We start from the raw sequence: 25,924 nt of genomic DNA on the forward strand, positions 1-25,924 counted from the left end.
GCCATATTCACCGCTCTATGAAAACTCTAATGTGAACTGCTTATTTAGGAGTGCCTTTTTGCATTTAATTACAGCAGTTCTCTACTGCTTATAAAAATATCTACATAAATAAGTACATCAGAAACTATTTTTAAAAAATTAACTCTAAATTAAAAAAATAAAAAACCCTGGGGGCCAGCACTGTGGCGTAGCGAGTAAAGCCACCACTTGCAGTGCCGGCATCCCATATGGGTGCCAGTTTGAGTCCCAGCTGCTCCTCTTCTATGCTCTCTGCTCTCAGCTCTTTGCTGTGGCCTGGGAAAGCAGTGGAAGATGGCCTAAGTCCTTGGGCCCCTGCACCCATGTGGGAGACCCAGAGGAAGCTCCTGGCTCCTGGCTTCAGACTGGTGCAGCTCCAGCTGTTGTGGCCATCTGGGGAGTGAACCAGTGGAAGAAGACCTCTCTCTCTCTCTGCCTCTCTTTCTCTCTCTCTATTTAACTCTGACTTTCAAGAAAATAAATAAATCCTAAAAAAAAAAAAAAAACCTAAAAGATAAAATGTTAATTCTGGCAATCTACACAAGTGGCCTGTGGCATGTGTCTTCTTTGTGTTTTTGAATACTTCCTAACCTCTCTTCTGGCTTTCCCCTCCTCCCCTCACCCCCACTCTACATCATTGCCCTATATGCTCCTGAAGCTCTCTCCCTTTGGAGCAGTCTTGTAGACTGCCATTCAATCATGTGAGAAATGTTCCTTACTTCAAAATGATTCTGTAGGGCATGCCTGAATGGCATCTAATGGCAAAAAGCAGCAATTCTAATATTCCTTAACTATATTTCCAGCATATGTGGGGCCAGCACATTTGTAGCATATTAAGTAAAGCCACTGCATATGACACTGACACCCCACATGGGCTCTGGTTCATGTCCTAGCTACCCTACTTTAATCCAGCTTCCAGGTAATGTGGCAGAGGACAGCCCAAGTGTATGTGTCCCTGCTCCTCCATAGAGACTTGAATGAATCTCTTGGCTGCTGCTTTGACCCAGCCCAGCCTTGGCTGTTGTGACCACTGAGGGAGTAAACCAGTAGATGGAATATTCATTTCTCTTTTTTTTTCTATCTCTTGTGTGTGGTGGGGGTGGGGTGTCTTTTCCTCTTTCTAACTCTGCCTTTCTAATAAATAAATAAACTTTTTTTAAAGTGTTTTAAAAAAGGGTCCACACTGTGGTACACAAGATAAAACCATAGCCAGCAGAGCCACCATCCCTTATAGGTACAAGCTCATTTCCAGGCGGTTCCAAATCCAATCCAGCTCCCTGCTAATGGTCTGGGAAAGCAGCAGAGGATAGCCCAACTTCTTGGACCCCTTCAACCACATCAGGGATCTGGCTTTGGGCTCCAGGCTGCAGTCTAGCCCAGCCCAGGATGTTATGGCTATTTGGGGAGTGAGCCAGCAAATGGAGCATCTCTCTCCTAGAATAAAAGAAAAAATAAAATTAAAAAGAAACAAACAAAAAAATTCCTGTCATTCTGCCTTTCTGGTTTAAAAAAAAAGTTTTTAGAAATAAAAAAAAAAACTGACCATAAATGACTCAAGTTGACATATGATGGAGCCAAGAAAGCTACTGCTAACTTTGTCTAGTGACTCCTAATGCTTTCCTCCAGAAAAATCATTTCTCTTGCTTTCCAAGCACTCAAATACCAAAAGTACCAATTCTACCCAGTATAACTCTGTTTAAGGCTGCTTTAGTATTGAAGGAAAAGAAAAGGAACAAGGGGCACAAACCCAGGATGGTTTCAGGGTGACAGTTTCCTCCTCACTTTGCACCTTGGTTTCTAGTTAGAGATGGTCACAAGGGGAAATTCAGATACTGCGGAGCTGCACAAACACCTTCAATCAATCACAGACATTTTCATAGGCTCCCTGTGTGTACACTGGAAGAACACAGAGCACTCCACAAGGCAAGAACATGTTAAACAAAATTTCTCCACTCTGCTAACCACAATCTGAAGAATGTCCTGATCAAAATTCCATTTCAGTTCAAGAAATAGACTACCTGACTTCTTCTCCACTCAGGTGAATTCCTGAGTGAAGAATCCATCTCCATGTGGGCATGGCACCACCACACAATGCAAGCCAGGCTAGTAGCAGAGCTGTGGCTTTGATGCTCTGAGAGGGATGGATAACATCTCTGAGTTCTGACTGGACTAAAAAGCTTCCCCCTGCTCTAGGGGTCCAATACAGATTTGAACTAAATGATAGAAAAACAAAAACAGCTGAATCTGTTAGGTGAGAAGAAAGGAATATTGGTTTCTAGTAATTACTTTGTAGCATATTAGCCTTGAGAGTATTTAATTTTCTACTTATATTTGAGGAAATAAAAAGATTGATCCAGTTCAGTCCTAACACATAGCATCTTTAGCCACTGATCACATTACAGCTAGCCTTGATCACTATCTCCCACTCAACAAATGACAATCAAACTGAAATAGAACAGCCCAACACAATGCTGATACCTGTTCAATAGGCATCTCCAAGATCTTGACACACAAGTCAACAGAAGGGAAATGGTGGGGCTGGTATTGTGGCACAGTAGGTTAAGCCACCACAGCCTCAAATGATGGCATCCCATATGAATGTCATTTTAAGATTTATTTATTTATTTGAAAGTTGGAGTTATACACACACAGAGAGAGAGAGAGATGATGGCAATCTGGTGTAGCAGGTAAAGCCAATGCTGACATCCCATATCAGCACCAGTTCATGTCCCAGCTGCTCCACTTCTGATCCAGCTCCCTGCTAATGGGCTGGGGACAGCAGATGGTCCAACTACTTGGGCTCCTGATGTGGGCCTGGGCAGGGCCTGGCCCAGCCCTCACTACTAAAACCATCTGGGGAGTGAATCAGTAGAGGGAAGATTCCCCCCCCGCCCCATTTCTCCCTGTAACTCTGCCTTTCAAATAAATAAATATATCCTAAAAGAGAGAGAGATCTTCCATCTGCTAGTTTTCTCCTCAGATGGGCACAACAGCCAGGGCTGAGTCAGGTGGCAATCAGGAGCCAGGAGCTTCAGCCAGGTCTCCCACATGGGTGGCAGGAACCCAAACACTTGAGCCATCCTCCACTCTTTCCCAGACCATTATCAGGGAGGGGGATCATAAATGAAGTAACTGGGATATGAACCATTACCTATTTGGGATGCCAGAGTTGCAGGCAGTGGTTTTAGCCCATGGTGCCAAAATGCTGGCCCCATCAGTGCCAGTTTAACTCACAGCTGCTCCACTTCTGTTAATACACTTGGGGAAGAAGTAGATGATCCAAATATTTGGGCCCCTGCTCCCACATGAAGACTTGGATGGAGTTCCAGGCTCCAGGCTTTCAACTGGCTCAATCTTGTTCATTGTGGCCATTTGAAGAGTGAACCAGCAAATCGAAGATCCTCATCCTTCTGTGTCTCCCTCTTCCTCTGTAAATCTGCCTTTAAAATAAAATGCTTAATTCTTACAAAAAAAAAAAAAGAAAGGGTAAAAGAGGAGCCACATGCAAATAACAGAGCAAAGCTATGGTTGTGCTATCCCTCGGCAGCCTTCTGCCTTAAATGGGAAGTCTCCAGCTTATAGACATTGACATAAAAGACACTTACAACATATTTCAAAATAACAGAGGAGAGGTTTATAAGGCAGATTGATTTTATGATGACTTTTATTGTAAAGTTACACTAACAATAGGTAGATCCCTTTTAGTGCAACCAAATGAACCCAGTGCCTAATTCAAGGAGACAGCCTGAAGAATGTGCTGACAGTGGAGAGAGCTGAAATGTCTCCATTACTCTTCTCAACATCATAAAAAGAAAGAAGAAAGGTATTCATGTGTGTGGTTATAAAGAGGATGGAAGCACACCAATTTCAGAAGAGGGGGGAGCAAAGGTCAGATCGTTTTAAGAAAATAAAATAAATCTCAGAATATAATGTAGGTGGAAAAACATCATCAATTCATCAGTTCTCACCAGGATCCAGAAAAAATGCCCATGTGAGCAAAACAATGGTTTAGTTCCCACTATGGGCAGGTGTCACCCAACCAGGCACTCAGAGAATATAAGCAAAGATTTTCCACAAAATGAAACATGTAATATGAACCAGTCACATGGAACATCGATGTCTAGTGCTCAATGTGAACCCCAGAATAATCACCCAGCAAACCTGTTAAGTCCCAAGAGAAGTCAGCTTTTTAGCCTTGCAGTCACAAGGAAAACACAGCTACTTGAAATGCTTTAGGGTGACTACTAACATCTTTGTCCTTCTCTGAAAAACAGCCTGATGTGGACAAGGGCTGACAGTTATGAAAACAGAATTACATGCAGTCTACTGGATGTGAATCAATGGAAAAGCTAGAAAATAATGTCAAGACCAGAGAAACAAAATGAGAAAAGCAATGAAACGAGGGACAGATGAGTTTCTTCAGAGCTTTTCCTCCATCAAATTCCCTAGGAACCCACACTTGCTAATGTGGCATTCACTCCACTGCCAAAATGTTGGAAAGTAGGACAAGCTGTCTACTGAAAGGTGCCCAATGTGAGTCCATCAGAGTCTCTTCCAATGGCCAGTGTCACACAAGAAGCAGTCTTCCCAGGGAGAGAGGCCAAGTGGCACCTTGGATCAAGGCAGTGACTACAGCTAGGCAATCATCCCCTTTGCAGACCAGCAGAAACAGCAAAGAGAAAAAGTGGGGAAGAAAGGGGAGAAAAAAATGTGGAGACTCCATCTTTCTGGATTACAGATGCTCAGACAAGAGCCACCACAGGCTTTAGGAGCCACTGAGGGGCAGCAGCACACCGCGGTCACTCGTAAAATCAAAAAAGACTTAAAAAACCTTCAAATACAACATTCCATGAAAAATAAATCTTGTAAAGCCAAGTCATCTAATAGAGTAGATGGGGGAATCCATATTTTAAAGAAGTGCCATTCATGGTAGGCCTGATATTCAGAGACCAGTTTTGAGTTTTACAATTCCCCCGCATATGCATCCTCTCTTCATCTCCCCCAAGAAAAACCAGACACTGAAGAATCTCCACATCATCCACATCTAGAAAAGCACATCTGTACATATGAGTTGGTACAAACTGTGCACTTGGATACCTCATGCACACTGGCCATAAACATGCATCTCCACATGCCATTTAAGACTGGTCACAGAAACAGGTTCTCTGAGCCAACATTATTTTTGATGCACACACCTCTCATCACACAGGATTCCTATTTCTCTTTCTGAGAAGTAATAAATCAATTTCAACCACATGATTGACATCCTTTGACAGTACGTAGAAACGTAATTGATATCTTTGGAATGTGTTGTCTAGAAGTGTCTGTCTTCCACAGGATTGGTAATTGTAGCCATTCATTCACTCTTAAACATATTTGTGAACTGCCTTGGATTTGCCATTAATATTTGACAGGGGTGGGGATTTTTTTTTCCTGTCAAAGTCATTTGAATATTTATAACATCTTTCATGGATCACACAAAATTACCAAATTAAAAATTCATATGCTGTAGATTGCTTATCCAGTGCCACATGCAGTTGCCTTGGCAGGGCCAGAACAGATGATTTCATGGACCCTATATGGCCCACAGATTGGCTGTTCCCCACCTCTGATTTAGAGTAAAATGTTAACTAAAGTTCTGACTTCTTTCACTTTGCTTATTGGACAAGTCAGAGCCGATGTCCAATAAAGGCCCTTAGAACCTACTAGAGTTAGAAGAAACACTTTTCCACTTCCCTTGTAACTTTAGAGTACATTTTCATAGCCACTGATCCCACTTCAAATTGTCTACTGATGGCCTAGTTTTGTGGCACACTGGTTTAAGGTACCTCCTGCAATGCCAACATTCTATGTGAGCACCAGTTCAAGTCTCAGCTGCTCCACTTCCAATCCAGTTCTCTACTAATAGGCCCGGGAAAGGCAGCAGCAGATGGCCCAACACTTATCCCACCCTTCCCTTCCTCCCTCTCTTCCTCCGCCCCTGCCCCCTGCCCCACTTCCTCACTTTTGTGTGTATCCTAGGTGCCAAAGGGACCCTTCAGGTCTCCTTGCAATGCAAATAGCAAAGCTGATATGCAGCACAGAGCAGCTAGTGAAACAGACAAGTGGAAAGCCCCTGAGGCTTCAAAGAGACATCCATTTTTCCCCAGCTGCCTAATACACCTCCCCATACCCTGAGTGAAAAAGTCCCTCCTAACTGGATAAAACCCAGGGTCCTGACTCACCTGCCAGCAGCCCTCTCCTGAGAATAGGCTGCCACCCCTCTTTGTTTCCAATAAAGCAATCTGTCTCTGTTGAGGTCGATCTGTTTCCTTTTTCCACCTCTTCTTCTGAGGGTAAAAAAGGCTAGAGTCCTGAGCTATTCCAAACCTAACAACTTGGGTCCCTGCCACCCACATGGGAGTCCCAAAAGGTGTTCCAGGCTCTATCCAGGATTCACTTCCCAACTGGGCTATCCAAGGACACTATCCAGGATTCACTTTCTGTTTTTACTTCCTAGATGGCCTCATTATGCTCAACAATTAGTAACCTGTGATAAAACCACAACATATGAATCACTGAAACACAGTTATGCATGTGCAAACTTCATTTTACTGAAAGTCAGAAATAGTTTTCAAGCCCACATCTTCTACTCCACTATGTGGGCATCTCTGTGTGGGGAGAGAGGCACTTTTTTGTCCTCTCTTCTTTCTTAGCCTTCCTCACATTAACAACTTGTATAGATGTTTCCACAGAACAGTCATTATGAAAATATAGAACATCCTCCCATGTCAAAAATGTCATAGGCTTAAACACAGAACCCAAAGTAAGACAAATAATAGGCCCCCTTAATTAAAACAATATGGACTGTAAGATAATCAGCTTGGTGGATCATTGGGTGACTGTAAAGAACTGGGCAGAGAAAAAGTGTTACTTTTCTGTATTTTTTATAGTCCTCCACTTTATGCAAATCCAGATAAAAATAGCTCCAGTTGACCACACAGTAGATTGTGTTAACTTCAGCTCACCTTGCAAAGGGATCAGTGGCAGATAATTGATGGAACAAGGATATAAGCCTCAGCCATTCTAGCTCATTACCCAAAAGATAAACATTGGAATGTATTCCTTGTCCTTGAATCTCAATTGGGTCTCACACCCTATTGCCTTCACACCCCACCCTACATTCTACTCCAGGTTCCCAAAGCCCCACACAGTTCCAGGAATTCCCCTCCACCTGCTGCCCCCATCCTTAACCCTCCTAAAATCCAAAAAGCACAGCATTCTGCCAGGCGTTCCATCAATGTGCATGTGGGCAGTTGGTCACCCACCTCTACAAATTCATTTTCTCTGAATAAATTCGTTCTGGCCATAAATTCATACGCTGCTTCCTCTCTATTCTGCACCTCTTTTCCTAACATCGTGGTGCCCTGTGTGAGGAGGCACTAGTCAGCAACTCCTTTCCTAACAGTAGTAACTGTTGGCATCCTTGCTAACAGAAGAAGGAAGGGCTGAAGACAGACATCAAAAAGCAGCAAAATAAATCAACAGCTATGATTCCATGGCCTCAAATTCAAGACTGAAAAAATCTGTCGGGGCCGGCGCTGTGGCTCACTTGGTTAATCCTCTGCCTGCAGTGCCGGCATCCCCTTTGCTCCTCTTCTAGTCCAGCTCTCTGCTGTGGCCCGGGAGGGCAGTGCAGGATGGCCCAGGTGTTTGGGCCCTGCACCTGCATGGGAGACCAAGAGGAAGCACCTGGATTCTGGCTTCGCATCAGTGCAGTGCCAGCCATAGTGGCCATTTTGGGGGTGAACCAATGGAAGGAAGACCTTTCTGTCTCTCTCTCTCACTGTCTAACTCTGCCTGTCAAATAAATAAAAAAGAAAAAGAAAAAGAAAAAGAAAAAGAAAAAGAAAGAAAAGAAAAGAAAAGAAAAGAAAAGAAAAGAAAAGAAAAGAAAAGAAAAGAAAAGAAAAGAAAAAAGCCTGTCAACTAAACAAGGAAGAGAGATAAAGCCACAAAGCTACAGCACACCCTTCATGCTGCTCCCGCTTGGAAAAACTAAGCTGAACACTTAGGGTCCCGGCTGCCAGTTGTGTCCGCGGGGACCCCACTGAGCCAACGAGGTGCAGGATGGGGGCTGTGGAGCAGATTCTAGTCTGATCCTCCTTCTCCAACCCCCTGCCCCCTCAGGCTCCCAGCTGAAGGCCACCAAGCCCAGCCCTGCTGGAATGGCCTCTGGATACAGCAGGAGGCCCGCTCAGATGGCATTCTCTGATCCACTCAAAGTGAGAACCGGCTTTATTTAAATATTTAGAGAACGGGAGTCTGGCTGTGCTCTTGCCTGTCCTGCTGGTGCAGCTCCCCCCATCCGATAACCTTCCCCTTGTAACCACTAAGTAAAGCACGTTATGGGAAGTTTGGGCGAGATAGCATGCCACTGTTCTTGCGCTGGGAGGCAGGACAGCCCGGATTCCAGCCCTGACTGCAGGGAAAAGCCGCCAGGATCACTGAGGAGCAAGTGAGCCACACCTGGGAGCCGCCAGCCGCCCTAGCACCCACCCCTCCCCCACACACACACATCCCGGCCCCTTCCTAGTCTCCATACTTGCCACAGAAAGTCCAGGGAGTACGTCCTCCTTCTTCAGGGCACACGAGGAGCAGAGTGTGGGGCAGAAAAGGTCCCCAGCACGTGGGACCCACAGGCAGCAGATGAAGAGGCACAGCCACAGCGGGTGGCAGGCTCTGGGTGTGTGCTCGCAAACTGCCTGGGGTTGCAGTGCCGAGCGAGGCAGTGCAAGTGTGGAGAGGATCGCAGCAGCCTCCTGGTCCTGACTCCGGTCACTGAATGAGCTTCCTCCGAGGCGCAAGGGCAGGAACGCGTCGGGACACCCGAGGACTCTGGGAAATGGAGTCCAGGCTGGGACCTCTGGCTCTCCCCGAGGGCTTCAGAGGGCGTTTGCTTCTGTTTACATCCCTCCTTCTCTTCCTTCTCACCTCAAAATCTCAAGGATCAGTTGGTGCTCTTCCTTTCCTGAAGGAAAATCTTGAGAAACACCGACTTCTGCTAACTGATCCCAAAACCTTCGCTACTTCATTAACTGCATTCTTCTGGGGAAGTCTAATTTGCTTTGTTCCTGGAAATTTCTCTCAAATAATAAATGACGATGAATAGAATATATCTTTAGCAGAGGTGTAGAAGGCATAGTTTAACATCCAAATTTGAGAATACAACTTTTATTTGTGTTTTATTGGTGTTTATAATTTTTTTAAACATTTTTACTGGGGCCAGCGCTGTGGTGCAGCTTGCTAAAGCCCTGGCATGAAGCCCCAGCATCCCATATGGGTGCCAGTTCTAGTCCCGGCTGCTCCTTTCCCATCCAGCTCCCTGCTAGGCCTGAGAAAGCAGTAGAAGATGGTCCAAGTCCTTGGGCCCCTGCACCCACGTGGGAGACCCAGAGGAAGCTCCTGGCTCTGGATCAGCACAGGTCTGGCCATTGTGGCCATCTAGGGAGTGAACCAGCAGATGGAAGACCTCTCTCTCTGTCTCTACCTCTCTGTAGCTCTGTCTTTCAAAGAAATAAAAAAAAAAATCTTTAAAAAAATTTTATTCATTTGTTTGAAAGACAGAGTTACAGAGATGTGGAGGCCAAAAGAGAGAGAGGGATAGAGAGAGGTCTTCCATCAATTCACTCCCCAAATGGCTGCAATGGCTGGAGCTCAGCCATTCTGAAGCCAGGAGTATCTTCCAGGTCTCCTACATGTGTGCAGGGGCCCAAGTACTTGGGCCATCTTCCTCTGCTTTACCAAGCCATAGCAGAGAAATGGGTAGGAAGTGCAGAAGCCTGAATTCAAACCAGCACACTTATGCAACGCTGGCACTACTGACAGTGGCTTTACCTGCTACACCATAGTGCCAGTCCCAATAGTTCTTTTCAAATTTTTTTTTTGACAGGCAGAGTTAGACAGAGAGAGAGAGACAGAGAGAAAGATCTTCCTTTTCCATTGGTTCACCCCCAAAATGGCCGCTACGGCTGACACATTGCGGCCAGCGCACTGCACCTATCTGAATCCAGGAGCCAGGTGCTTCCTCCTGGTCTCCCATGTGGGTGCAGGGCACAAGCACTTGGGCCATCCTCCACTGCCCTCCTGGGCCACAGCAGAGAGCTGGACTTGAAGAGGAGCAACTGGGACAGAACCAGAGCAACTGGGACTAGAACCCGGGGTGCCAGTGCCACAGGTGGAGGATTAGCCTAGTGAGCTGCGGTGCCGGCCTCTATTTATTTTTTACCACCTTTTAATTCACCAAGCACAGAAACAGGGGAACTGGATACAGAACTAATATTGTTGAGTACCTTATAGGAACCAAGTTAAGGGACTAAATACCTTACATCATATTATTTATACCTTAGATTAATTTGGAGACAGTATCATCAGGAATTTACAAAAAAAAAATGAGGTGCAAAGAGTTTAGCATTTACCCATGGTGATATCAGTTAAAGGTCTGGGTTAAAGGTCAACCAAAATCTAGTACTGGTTTAGGAAATCTTTCTTTTGTCTTGGGATTCAGCTTCTAAAACCCTAGATTTCTCTTCTGGAAAAACAGTGAGAGAGAGGAAGAGTACCTAAAACAATAATCTACACTGTAGAGAACCACCAATGATTATAGCTTATAACTTGTCTAAAAAAGGAAGGAGATTCAATGATCACAGTCCTGATCAATCTTGTCCTAAATGCCTTCCTACATCAGCTAGAGACATAAATATGTGACAAAATTTTCTTATAAAAAAATGAAAAATGTTTTAGTGATTGATTTCTAGGTTTAATAAATTTATCCTGTGTGGAGCAATATTCCAAGTAGTATTATAATAACTTTCTTTTCTTTTTTTAGAAAACTTTTATTTAATAAACATAAACTTCATTTGTACAACTTTTGGATTATAGCAGTCCCCCCCCATAACCACCCTCCCACCCGCAAACCATCCCATCTCCTACTCCCTCTCCCATCCCATTCTTCAGTAAGATTCATTTTTAATTATCTTTATATATAGAAGATCAACTTAGTATATACTAAGTAAAGATTTCAACAGTTTGTACCCACACAGACACACAAAGTATAAAGTACTATTTGAAGACTAGTCCTACAGTCAATTCTCATAGTACAACACATTAAGGACAGAGATCCTACATGGGGAGTAAGTGCACAGTGACTCCTGTTGTTGGTTTAACAATTGACACACTTATTTATGATATCAGTAATCACCCGAGGCTCTTGTCATGAGCTGCCAAGGCTATGGAAGTCTCTTGAGTTCAGAAACTCCAACTGTATTTAGACAAGGCAATAATAAGCAGAAGTTCTCTCCACCCTTCAGAGAAAGGTACCTCCTTCTTTGATGGCTCATTCTTTCTTCGAGGATCTCACTCACAGAGATTGATCATTTAAGTCCTTTTTTGCCACAGTGTCTTGGTTTTCCATGCCTGAGAAACTCTCATGGGCTTTTTAGCCAGATCCGAATGCCTTAAGGGCTGATTCTGAGGCAGAGTGCTTTTAGGGCATTTGCCATTCTATGAGTCTGCTGTGTATCCTGCTTCCCATGTTGGATCGTTCTCTCCTTTTTAATTCTATCAATTACTATTAGCAGACACTGATCTTATTTATGTAATCCCTTTGACAGTTAATACTATCTTCATGATCAATTATGAACTTAAATTGATCATTTTAACTAGTAATATGGCATTGGTATCTGCCAACTTAATGGGATTTGGAGTCCCTTGGCATGTTTCCAGGTTTGCGATTAGGGGTAAGTCTGACTGAGCATGCGCTGAACTGTACATCTCCTCCCTTTCCCATTCCCACTCTTATTTTTAACAGGGATCAATTTTCAGTTGAATTTAAACACCTAAGAATAATTGTGTGTTAATTAAAGAGTTCAACAAATAGTATTAAGTAGAAAAAGAAAATATTAAAAACAATAAAATAGTAAGCTGTTCCTCGACAGTCAGGACAAGGGCTAATCAAGTCATTGTTTCTCACAGTGTCAGTTTCACTTCTACAGGTTTCCTTTTAGGTGTTCAGTTGCATAACTTCCTTTTCATTTTAATAAGGCAAATGGGGCCAGCATTGTGGTCCTATGTGTCAACATACAGCTTCTGATGCTAGCATTCCATATGGAAGTGGTGATTCAAATCTCAGCTGCTCTGCTTCTGATCCAGCTTCTTGCTAATACACCAGTATTACACTCACTCCCTGTTAATACACCAGAGAAATTAGCATATAATGACTAAAATACTTGGACCCTGGCCACCCATGTGGGAGACATGGATAGAGTTCCAGGCTACTGGCTTCACCCTGGCCCAGACCCAGCTGTGAACCAGGAAATGGAAGACTTTTCTGTCTCTCTAACTTTTGCTTTCAAATAAAGAAATATTTGAAAAAAAAGAGAAAAGAACTTCAGAAAACATTTATTTGTATGTCCTCCACTCATTAAGGCAGATCCTAAGAAATGTCAAAAAATTTAGAGGGTGAATTCTGCCCTATATTTAAGTTATATATATATATATATATAAAATAGATAGATATAAACAAGTAAGAACAGCAAAGTATAATTTGCCAATTCTACAAATGAAGTGAATAACTTAAAGTAAGGGCATAGAGGAGGAACTGGTATATAAGTCTGGACAGCTCAGAAAATGCTGCAAAAGTAATGTCATATTTTGACAAATGGACCAAGCACAGAGATATTGTGAGAAGGTTATTCTAGACAGGGGAACATGAGAAAAATATGAGCTATGAACCAACATGGCAAATGATGAGTGTTAAAGTCATGTGATAAAATAAAAACATATTTAATGGGAAGGAGACAGACTGATAAATGGCAAACTCAGAGCCAATCCACAAATGGCATGGGTTATACTAGAATGTGAACCTTTGCCTTCATTAAATTGCAATCCACTCAATAAGCAGTTGTTATGACATGAAAAATATACTTCATAGTGGCTGCTTTAAGGGCTATGGTGTAGTAGGTTAAACCACTGACCATAGTGCTGGCATCTCATGAGGGTGCTGGTTCAAGTCCCAGCTGCTCCACTTCCAATCCAGTGCCCTGATAATGTGTCTGGGAAATTAGTGGAGGACAGCCCAACTGCTTAGGCTCCTGTACCCATATGGGCGACCCAGATGAAGCTCCTGGCTCCTGGCTTTGGCTTGGCTCAGCCTTGGCCATTGCGGACATTTGGGGAGTGAACCAGCAGATGAAAGGCCTCTCTCTCTCTCTCTCTCTCTCTCTCTCCTTCCTCCCTCTCCCTCCCCCTTTCCCTCTCCCTATTCCTCTCCTTCTCTGTCCTCCCTTTCTCTCTGTAACTCTGCGCTTCAAATAAATAAAAAATTAATCTTTTTTAAAAAGGCCATTTTAGCAACAATGTAAAGATACATGATCATGTGTTCAGGATGTGATGTACCAGAAGATTCACAAGACACACTTAGATAATAGATTTGGATAAGGCATAGATGACCACACTCAGGAAATGCAAATGTGTTAAAAATAGCTTTCAGTTTTAAAATTACATAGAACAACATTTGTTTTAAGGGCACACAATATACTTTCATTATAGTATAAAAATATTTATTTCTGGGCTAATGACAATGTGCAATTTTCATTTTAATGAAAATATTTAATATTTAAGTAACAATCCAAGAGGCTATGGAATAACTATTTAAATGTTAATCTTTAAATATTAAGATTTAAACTAGAAATGCCTATGTGATTATAGGGTAATAAAACATTTTAAATACAACCATGATATAAAAGATATGTATATAACCATTCTTTTAAAATTCACAAGGTTGATATATTCACCTTGAAACAGCATATTATAATGAAATTCCTCAAAAAGTTTATGAAAAATATATATTATGAAAAATTATGCAGAGCTTTCAAAGATGTTTCTACCAAAATAATGTCTTTTAATTCCATTTTTAGAGGTTTATAAAAATATTTATTTATTCATTTATTTGAAAGACAGAGTTATAAATAGAGAGGAAAAAATAGATCTTCCATCCACTGGTTCAGTCTCCAAATAGCCACAATGGCCAGAGCTGGACCAGTCCAAATAAAGAGCCAGGAGCTTCTTCCAGGTCTCCCATGTGAGTGCAGTGGCCCAAGTATTTGAGCCATTATCTGCTGCCTTTCCAGGTGCATTAGCAGAAAGCTGGATCAGAAGTGGAGCAGCTGGGACTCAAACCAATGCCTATATTGGGATGCTGGCATCCCAGGCAGCTTTACCCAATATGCCACTAGTTTTGGAATTTTTGAAGTATCTTGTAGCTTTCATTTTTTGGCCAAATGATTAAGACACCTACTCCCCACGGTGGAGACCCCGGGTTTGATACCTGGCTGTGCATCTGGATTCCAATTTCACCCAAAGGCAAGCCCTGGAAAGCATTGGAGATAACACAATGAGATTCCTTCTACCTGTATGGGAGTCCAAGATTACGGTTCTGGTCCTGGCTTCTCCCCATTACAGGCAATTGGAGAGTGAATCATTGGGCAAGCTGGTAGCCATCTCTCAATCTCTCTCTCTGAATTCCTTGTTCCCAGATTTTGCCTGGCCTGGCCCCAGCTATTGTGCATATTTGGGGAGTAAATTAGCCAATGGACAATCTCCCTGGTTCTCAAAGAAAAAAATATACAATTGAAAAAGCCCTGAAAATAACATGTGAGATTTTTCAATTTTTTTATTTCTGGTGTTGATTTATATTTTTATTCCATTTCACTTGGGAAATGTGCTTGGTATGCTTTCAATTTTCTAAAACTAGCTGAGACATTTTCTGAACTAACTGGTGATCTCACCTGAAGAATAGTTAAGAATATGTCTTCTGGGACTGGTGTTGTGGTGTAAGGGGTTAAGCCACTGCCAATTCTGATCCAGCTTCCTGCTAATGCACCTGGGAAATCAGCAGAAGATGGCCAAGTGCTTAGCCCCTAAACCCATGTTAGAGTCTCAGAAGAAGCTTCAATCTCCTGGATTTGGCCTGGCCTACCCCCAACTGTTGTGGTCTTTTGGGGGAGTGAACTAGTAGATGGAAGATCTATCTCTTTGTCTCTTCCTCTCTCTCTGTAATTCTGCCTTTCAAATAACTAGATAAATAAAACTGTTTTTTTAAAGAGCATGTGTCCTGATGCTGCCAAGTAGGATGCTTCTTATACTATTGTTAGAAAAGTTGATCTACACTGTTGTTCACATCTGCTGTTTCATATTGATTTTATTTCTGGTAGTCCTATCTTTTCTTGGAAATCAGATTTTGATATTTCCTTCTACTTATTTCATTGCTGTCTGATTCTCCTTCTAATGTGTCAAAATTTTCATTGAGTATTATTCATCATAGCATAACTCACTGCAGTCAACATTTGCAAGGGTTGCCACTCTAAAGATGAATTTGTGAAGAAAATGTAGTCCATACACACAGTGGGATTTAATGTATCCATTGGAAAGAAAAAATTCCTTGACATGGATGAAATTTGAGGATATTATAAGAAAATAAGCCAAACAAACAAAGAAAAATACTATAAGATTCCACCTGATTAAAGTATTTAAAGCACTCAAAATGCTAGAAAGCAGCAATGTTTCTCGATATTTCTGGACACACCAGTCATGGACTGCCACACATCCGCCTGGGCGTGACCCGATAACAGCTGTGCTCAATGAAATCTCAGAGTGACTTAAGACCACAGGCAGGGCCATTTTTAGGGTAAGGTACAAGAGGATTTGGATACAGCATCTCACAAGCAAAATAACCCCCAATTTATAATTATGATAAAAGCACATACTAACTTACCATCTTTAACATTACATGCACAGTTCAGTAGCGATACACACGCAAACACATCCTTGTGTAATGGATCTCCAGCACTTCTTCATCTCAGAGTAAATCGTTCATGTGATAATGGTCTCTCCCCAGCAGTCTGCTATGGAAGCCACTTGAGATAGGCCTCTCCCACACTCCATCCGTCCACGTGGTGTCTGTGCCATCCCAAGCCTCCACCAGCAAAGTCCATCACACACTGCCCCTCATCCCTGGACCAAAAGTGTGTGGTAAATATACCATTTCTTTCTAGCATATTGAGTCTGCTCAACAAGAAAACTGATTCAGACCCCTAGGGAAAGCTGAGCTATAGACTTGAGACCCCATTGCCCAACTCAAAGAAATTAGGTCATGCGTGAAGTTCAGATTCTCCCTTCTCACCACACAATCTGGAAAGGTGAGGCCCAGGGTTCAGGCAGCCAGCACACCGGGGTCCCAGCTGCTGGCCCACCTCACCTCCTGTGGGCCAGGGAACCTCACACACTCACCTCTTTCCAGCTTCCAAGGACTCCAGGCATCCACTCAGGGCCCTGCGGTGAGGGAAGTTCAGAGTAGAAGCGTCTGAGCTGACCCGCGCTCTCTCAGGAGCAGAACCAGGAAGCTGAATTCAGCAGCAATGGAAAGAGAATCCCCAGAGGGTCTCCATGTCGCCCTGGTGCGCTAGATTAAACAGTTTGGATAATGCGCAGGCATGACGTCACGAAAGATGTATCCAATCCTAGCCTGAGGGTGGTCCCTTGGGGTTGCACGGGGTGAGGAGAGTGAGGGGCGGGGCTTGGCCTAAGGTCCGAAGCTGCCTTACTGGGAGTTTGGCCTTCCTGATAGCAGGGGCCGCTGACCCGCCCTCAGGATCCCATCTCCTGGGAGCTCCGCTGCCTGCATTGTCCAAAATCCCGTTCAGATCTTGTAACTCCAGAGCTTGCAATAATCTTCACCTGACTTACAATTTACTGATTGTTTATGGGACTCAGGGTGTGTGTGATGGATGTATGTGGGGTGGGTCCCACGGCACCTGGAGTCAGCGGGAATCCCCAATTTCTGAGCAGGCTGGTGACTATGATGGCCACCTGGACTCCAAGCCCAGTGGCCAGCTACGGGTGGCCTTCTGTGGTGCCCATCAGTTCCAGCCTCAAGCTGCACCCCGGGGTGCGCTGCTGCCAGCTGGAGTTGAGGACCATGAGGACAGGGGAGTTTGGGAATAAGGTCACCAGGGGATCCCAGGCCCTGTGCTGCCAGCGCAGGTTAAGCTATGTGCAGTGCCAGTATCCCATATTCCCTGCTAATTCCATAACCCCATTCTCTCAAATGTCCTGCCTGCATCTATGATATCCAGTGTCACTGCTTACAACTGCAGCGTGGTCTACACCCTGCACATTTCCTCACCCAGCAAGCCAAGCTAGTAGATGTGTAGACAAGATCAGGTGGGTGATGACAGCAAGCTTTTCACTTCCATGAGCTCAATGCAGACAGCAAATTAGCACTAGGGACAATATAGCTGTTATATCAGCATCCATCATTCATCAAGGGAAGGAGCAGATGTTGTAGTTTTCAACGGAATCCATTAAAGAACTCGGGAGTAGTGGTTGGGTTTAAAGTAGGGGGCACACTGATGGACAGAGGGGTCAGCTCCCATGTGCTGACCCAGCCCCAAGTCTCAACAACAAATGGTCCTTTTGCACTGTAGTCTATTTCTTTAGGATGCTTTTTTTTGAGTTTAGTTTTCCCAGCTTTTTATAGTTTTTTAAATGGGAAGTCTGCCTTATTGATTTTATGTATTTCTTCATAAAACAGATTTTTATAGCTCATAATTTCCATCAACCACTCTTTTAATCACATGGGTTCTTGTATACCGTATTTTAATTGTCAATCCTTTCCTAATATTTTTTAATTTCCCTTGAGGTTCTTTCCATCACATTACTTCCTGTTTTTTTTTTTTTTTTTTTCAGAATGCACTGCTTATTTTTCACCTATTTTTCAACTTCTCAAGTAGCCTTTTGGTTTTGGCTTTTAGAATTTATCTTTTAAAGAGAGAGAGCAAGAGCAAGAGTGAGAGGGAGAATGAGAGATTGTCATTTGTGGTTTGCTTCCAAAATACTCACCACTGTTGGAGTTCATCTAGGCAAAATGGAGCCAGAAATTCAATCCAAGTTTTCCATATGGGTGGCAATGATTCAATTACATCAGCCATCACCTTTTCCCTACTAGGATGCATATTAGCAGGAAGCTGTAATGGGAGCCGAGCCAAGACTTGAACTCAGGTGCCCTGATTTTGATTTGGATATGTCAAACATTATCTTAACAACTAGACAAATACTCCTAATTGTGGTCGGAGAAAATATCTTAAATGATTTCAGTCCTTTAAAGTTTATTCAGGTGACTTTATGATGTAGCAAGTTGTTTTCTGTGGAAAACACATCATGCACATCTAAATGAAAGGCATATTCTCTTGATTAGTGTGGTGTGTATCAATTAACTTTGTTGCTTTATTATATTCAAATCTTCCATATCCTTTTCAGTCTTCTTCATAGTTATGCCATCCATCACTAAAAGAAGGATACTGGCAAATCCAAGTTCTATTGCTGACTCTGCTGATCCCTTTGTCTCTTTTTCCTATAATGTTGAGCATGTCTGTAGGAGAAATATATATGTATATTTGCTATCTTATCTAAATTGTTTGGCATTTCTATTACTAAAGGATGTCCCTGTTTATCTTTAGTGACACTGTTTATTTTAAAATTTTTCTGTCCATTATTGAAATGGCCAACCACTATAACTCTCTTCTCTGTTACATTTTGGTATATCTTTGTTTCATCACTTAAATTTTCAGCTTTTTGCATCTGTTAAAGCTTTCTTCTTCTGTACACAATATATTGTTTGATCGTATTTATTTGAAGCCCACATTAAAACCTTTGACTTTGGAATATTTCCTTATTTTAAAGGCATAGTGACAGAAAAAAGGAGGGACAGAGGAAGATACCTTTCATCCACTGTTTTAGTTCTCAAATGCCCACAAAATTTAAGGTTAGGCCATGCTAAAGACAGAATCCAGGAACCCCTTTTAGGTCTCCTAAAGGGTGGTAGCCATCAAACCATATTGGCCATCGTACATTGCCTCCCAGGCACATTAGCAAGAAGATGAATCAAAAGTGTAGAGCAGCAAAAACTCAAACCAGGCTCTATTTGATGCAAGCATCACAAGCAGTGGATTAACTCCTGTACCAAAATTCCCACCCAAATCTTTGCTTTATTTTTTAAACATTTTATTTGTAACTGACAAATTGTTATATATATTTGTAGTTAAGTACATTATTTTTGATAAAAAAGATTATTTGTAAATTCAGTCATCACACATAATTGACCTAAAAGCTTCAATAGAAAGATAAGTTTTAAAATCACTTGGAAGGCTATCTCTAGGAAAGTGATTTTCCTAGGACAATAACCAGATATAACCTAACCAGCCATCATCTTAATTGGCAAAGGTTCCATAAACTGGAGGTGTGTGCTGCTTGCTTAGTATAAGCCTCCACAGCAGGCTTATACTAAGAGTTGCACTATAAATTTCACAAGAAAAAAAGAACATCTGCATTGTTCCCTCTAGGTAGAAGAGAAAATAAATCTGTTTTGAGATCAACCACAACACAAAAAGCTACACCAACTAGATGATAATATTAACAACAGAATTCTGGTGTGTATAAATTGTATTTTATTCTAAAACACTTACAAATGGAATCCTCCAGTTACTGTTTTCATTACCAGCTGGAGGGTTAGTTAACTTTTGGTAGGATGAGGAGTTATGCAAGGTATATTGCACAAGGCATTTTACTACAATGAAGACAAGTGCAGTCTAGTTAGAAAACCAGATGTAAATGGTACGTGTCTGTGACAAGACTCTCCACCACTTATGAATGTAGAAGATTAATTTAAAATATTGACACTACAATATGTAAATGCACATAGTGTATTCTATAGCTGCCAGATTTACTTTTTCTTTAAGGGAACTGTAAGATACACTGTAGTTGTGACTTGGATCTTCACCATTGTAAAAGTCCATGTTCTAGCACCATTATGTATGGTCAGACTTAATATCCCTGGTCACTAAACATCTGGATCAAGCCATAACCAGTTTGATTGAAAATGTCATGAATACATTTTTAATCAATCCTAGTACATTAATAGCTACACAAGTCATTGACACACAACAGCATGCATCAAGAAAGCAAGAAATAACACCCATCTTTTCTGCATATTAGGAATGTAACTCCTGAGCAACAGGATTCACATCCCTGAGATCTGTGAACGTTTTTTATATTCATACTGCAAGATGTAATGACAATTTACAGTGCAAATGCAATACATTTTAAGAAATTTCTTACAAAAAGTCACAAGTTAAACCAAAGTATTTTATAGAATTCACTATAAAATGCCACAAAAACTGCCTCCACTAAAGCTTTCTCTCCCCATGTATAGTGAACCAACTGGATGACTTTCAACATGATAATGACTCTCAGTGTAAATGGCATGCAAATTAGTATTTTCCAAGAAATCCACTAGGTGTGACTCACTAGCCTTCTGAAGTTCACTGATGACTGCATTCTGGAACTTCAAATTAGTCTTGAGATCTGGGCAATCTCCCTCATCAGCCTTTGGATAGTCAGCTTCCAGATGAAAAGCGTGGTTGATTTCTGCAAATGATGAATCTCCAAAAGTACCAGGATCTGGGCCTGTATGTGATAAAGCTTATTTGCTCTACCAGTAGAGGGAGCACTTTTCCTGGCATTGTTAGTGGCTTGCTGTTTGTAGGGGGAGGGGCTTTCCCTACAGAAGACTTATGTGCAGTTTATTTACTTTGGGCTGTTTTCTTTGACTCAACACTGGAGTTTGAGGTTGCTTCTCCAAGTGTTGCACCAATTCTGCTTCCCAGGGAAGATCTGCAGTTCCTGAGCAAAGAAGTAATGCTTGCCCAATGAACAAATTGGTCTGCAGTCAAAATGCGGTTTATTTTATTGTTGCTTGCTTTGTTTTGTTTTATGAGGACTTTATTGATACATTGGGTTCTCAAGTCATGGAAAATGCATGGTAATTACTACAATACAATTCCTATTCAGTGTAGTTTGTAGACACAATTCAAAGAATGCACTATTTCTCTACCTTTCTCCTCCCTTTCTGTTTCTTCCTTCCTTCATTTCTTTTTTAATTTTTGATATGACATTTAAATTTACATTACACTCAAAGGCTTAATGCTCCACAAAATAAAGAGTTCAACAAATAAAAAAAATCATAGTTCAACAGGCTATAAATAATAATCAAATAAAACAATATCCATTTCAATTATATACAGTAAATATTAAAATAATGACAGATCATTGAAATTGTAGTATATCATTCTCAGTCATTGATTTGTCAAACATATAAAGTTTGACAAAATTATATTTGCAGCAATATTGATACACGCATTTCTTTTTTGTTTTTGTTTTTATTTTTAAATTTTAGCCCCCACACATAGGGGACAATATGTGATATATGTCTTTCTGTCTCAGGCTTATTTCACTCACCAGTATATTCTCCAGCTGCATCCATTTTGATGCAAATGTTACAACTTCATTCTTTTGGTAGCTGAAAATCAGCAACTCAGAAAACTCTAGAGCATATGCAAACACATAGAGACTGAACAACAGGCTCCTGAATGAACAGTGGGTCATAGAAGAAACCAAAAGAGAAATCAAAAATTTTCTAGAAGCAAATGAAGATAACAACACAACATATCAAAACGTATGGGATACAGCAAAAGCAGTGTTGAGAGGAAAGTTTATAGCAATAGGTGCCTACATCAAGAAATTGGAAAGGCACCAAATAAATGAGCTTTCAATGCATCTCAAGGATCTAGAAAAAATACAGCAAACCAAACCAAACCCAAAACCAATAGGAGAAGAAAAATAACTAAAATTAGAGAAGAAATCAACAGAATTGAATCCAAAAACATTACAAAAGATCAGCGAAGAGCTGCTTTTTTTGAAAAAATAAACAAAATTGACACCCCATTGGCCCAAATAACCATAAAAAGGAGAGAGGTGACCCAAATCAATAAAATTAGAGATGAAAAAGGAAATGTAACAACAGACACCACAGAAATAAAAAGAGTCATCAAAAATTACTACAAAGAGTTGTATGCCAACAAACTGGGAAATCTAGCAGAAATGGATAGATTCCTGGATACATACAAGCTACCTAATTGAACCATGAAGACATAGAAAACCTAAAGACCCATAAGTGAGTCAGAAATTGAATCAGTAATAAAGTCCTTCCCAACAAAGAAAAGCCCAGGACTGGATGGATTCACTGCTGAATTCTACCAGACATTTAAAGAAGAACTAACTCCAATTCTTGTCAAGCTATTCAAAATAATTGAAAGAGAGGGAATCCTCCCAACTTCTTTCTACAAAGTCAGTATCACCTTAATTCCTAAACCTAAAAAAGATTCAGCAGAGAAAGAGAATTACGGACCAATTTCTCTGATGAACATAGACACAAAAATCCTCAATAAAATTCTGGCCAATAGAATGCAACAACACATCAGAAAGATCATCCACCCAGACCAAGTGGGATTTATCCCTGGTATGCAGGGATGGTTCAACGTTAGCAAATCAATCATTATGATACACCACATTAACAGACTACAGAAGAAAAACCATATGGTTATCTTAATAGATGCCGAGAAAGGATTTCAAAAATACAACACTCTTTCATGATGAAAATTCTAAGTAAATTGGGTATAGAAGGAACATTCCTGAACAAAATCAAAGCAATTTATGACAAACCCATGGCAAGAAATATACTGAATGGGGGAAAAGCTGGAAGCAATTCCACTAAGACCAGTACCAAACAGGGATGCTTGTTTGCACCATTGCTATACAATATGTTACTGGAGGTTTTACTCAGAGACGTGGCAAGAAAAAGATATCAAAGTGATACAAATTGGAAAGGAAGAAGTCAAATTATCAGTCTGCAGTAAAATGATTCTTTTTTAAGGAATCCAAAGAGCTCCACTAAACAGACTATTGCAACTCATAGAAGAATTTGGTAAAGTAGCAGGATATAAAATCAATACACAAAAATCAACAGCCTTTGTATACACAGACAATGCCCTGGCTGAGAAAGAACTTCTAAGCTCAATCCTATTTACAGTGGCTACAAAAAAAAATCAAATACCTTGGAATAAACTTAGACAAGGATGTCAAAAATCTCTACGATGAGAATTACAAAATTTTAAAGAAAGAAATAGAAAAAGATGCCAAAAACTGGAAAAATCTTCCATGTTCATGGTTTGGAAGAATCAATGTCATTAAAATGTCCATTCCTCCAAATGCAATTTACAATTTCAATGCAATACCAGTCAAAATACCAGACATTCTTCTCAGATCTGGAAAAAAAGGATGCCTGAATTCATATGGAGGCACAGAAGACATTGAATAGCTAAAGCTATTGTGGGGAAAAAGGGACACTAACTTACTGTTAGTGGGAATGCAAACTGGTAAAGCCACTATGGAAAACAGTTTGGAGATACCTAAGAAATCTGAATATAGCCCTACCATATGACCCATCTCACTCCTTGGAATTTACCCATGGGAAATTAAATTGGCAAATAAAAGAGCTATCTGCACCTCCATGTTTATTGCAGCTCAATTCACAATAGCTAAGACATGGAATCAACCTAAATGCCCATCAACAGAAGACTGGATAAAGAAATTATGGGATATGTACTCTATGGAATACTACACAGTGGTAAAAGAAATGAAATCATGTCATTTAGAACAAAATGGAGGAATCTGGAAAACATCATGCTGAGTGAAATAAGCCAGTCCCAAAGGGACAATTACCATATGTTCTCCCTGATTTGTGACAACTAACTGAGTACATAAAAGGAAACCTATAGAATAGAAACTGACACTAAGAGAAACAATGACTTGATCAGCCCTTGTCCTGGCTGTCCAGGAACAGGTTACTATTTTATTTTTAGTGTTTTCTTTTTCTACTTAATACTATTGGTTGAACTCTGTACTTAACACAGAATTATTCTTAGGTGTTTAAATCCAACTGAAAATTGATCCCTGTTAAAAAATAAGAGTGGGAATAAGAGAGGGAGGAGATGTACAGTTTGGCACATGTTCCCTTGGACTTACCCCTAAGGGTAAAGCTAAAAGCTTGCCAGGGGACTCCAAATCCCATTAAGTTGGCAGGTACCAATACCATCTTACTAGTTAAAGTGATCAGTTTAAGTTCATAAATGATCATGAAGATAGCATTAAATGTCAAAAGGATCACATAAATAAGATCAAGTGTCTGCTAATAATAATTGATAAAATTAAAAGGGAGAGAACAATCCAACATGGCTCTTGGCTTCAGATCGGTGCAGCTCTGCCCATTGCAGCCAGCTGGGGAGTGAACCATCACATGGAGCACCTCTCTCTCTCTCTCTGCCTCTCCTCTCTGTAATTCTGACCTTCAAATAAATAAATAAATCTTTAAAAAAAAAGAGATGTTACAACAGAGACCGCAGAAATAAAAAGAATCATTAGGAATTACTGCAAACAGCTATATGCCAGCAAATCAGAAAATCTACAAGAAATGCATAGATTTCTTGAAGCATGCAATCTATCAAAATTGAGTCATGAAGACATAGAAAGCATAAATAGGCCAATAAGCAAGATGGAGACTGAATCAGTAACAAAGACCCTCCCAACAAAGAAAAGCCCAGAGCCAGATGGCTTCACTGTTGAATTCCACAAAACATTTAAAGAAGAACTAATTCTAATTCTGAAACTTTCACAACAATTAAAAGGGAGGGAATCCTCCCAAATTCCTACTATGAAGCCAGCATCACCTTAAGTCCAAAACAAGAAAAAAGATAAAACAAAGAAAGAGAACTATAGACAAATATCCCTGATGAATACAGATGCAAAAATCATCCATAAAATATTAGCTAATCGAATCCTACAAGACATTAGAATGATTATCCACCTGGACCAAGTATTTATCTCTGGAATGCAAGGATGTTTCAACATATGCAAATTAATAAATATGATATATCCCATTAAAAAACTGAATAATAAAAACCATGATTATCTCAATACATGCAAAGAAAGCATTTGATAAAATACAACATCTTATTATAAAAACCTTAAGCAAATTGGATATAGAAGGAGCATTCATTCCTCAACACAATCAAGGAAATAGATGACAAATCTGCAGCCAGAATTATACTGAATGAGGAAAAGTTGGAAGCAGTGGGGTCCAGAACCAGACAAGGATGCCCACTTTCACAAGTGCTATTCAATATAGTCCTGAAAGTTTTAACCAGAGCCATTAGGAAAAAAAAGAAAGAAAAAAGAAATCAATGATATACAATTTAAAAAGGAGGAAATCAAATTATCCCTGTTTGTAGATGGCATGATCTTATATAAAGGAACCAAAATACTCCACTCAAGAATATTGGGCCTCATGAGTTTGGAATAGTTGCAGGATATAAAAGCAACATAAAAAATCAGTAGCCTTTTTATATTCAGATAATGCCATGACTGAGAAACAACTTGTAAGTTCAGTACAACTCACAATAGCTACAAAAAATTTAAACACCTTGGAATAAATTTAACCAAAGGTCTGAAAGATCTCTACAATCAAAATTACAAAACATTAAAGAAAGAAATAAGAGAAGGCACAAAAATATAAAAAAAAACTATGTTTGTGAGTTGGAAGAATTAAGATACTCAAAATGTCCATTCTACTCAAAGCAATTTACAGATTACAATGCAATCCCAATAAAAATACCAATGATATTCTCAGATCTAGAAAAAGATGATGTGAAAATTCACATGGAAACACAAAAATGCTGGAACAGATAATGCATCTTAAACAACAAAAACAAAGCCAGAGGAATCACAATACCAGATTTCAAGACATACCACTGGACAGTTGCAATCGAATAGCTTGGTGCTGGCAAAAAATAGACATGCAGTCCAATAGAACAGAATAGAAACCTCAGAAATTAATTCATGCATCTACACCCAACTTTGA

General features: G+C 40.7%; 2 protein-coding genes across 2 annotated transcripts in view; both read right to left on the reverse strand.

The window, feature by feature from the left end:
* LOC149124801 (uncharacterized) overlaps nucleotides 1-8,910 on the reverse strand; it is a 54,313-nt gene extending 45,403 nt beyond the window's left edge. The window contains exon 1 of the mRNA XM_089301844.1: nucleotides 8,603-8,910. The gene's annotated coding sequence lies outside the window, so the exon portion shown is untranslated. The remainder of the gene's footprint in view (nucleotides 1-8,602) is intronic.
* The window catches only part of LOC149124800 (zinc finger protein 39-like), a 750,627-nt gene that overhangs the window by 456,646 nt on the left and 268,057 nt on the right, over nucleotides 1-25,924 (reverse strand). The window lies entirely within an intron of this gene.

Source organism: Oryctolagus cuniculus, chromosome 8 (genome assembly GCF_051225735.1).
Source record: "Oryctolagus cuniculus isolate XC-2025 breed Fujian yellow rabbit chromosome 8, ASM5122573v1, whole genome shotgun sequence".
Classification (NCBI taxonomy): domain Eukaryota; kingdom Metazoa; phylum Chordata; class Mammalia; order Lagomorpha; family Leporidae; genus Oryctolagus; species Oryctolagus cuniculus.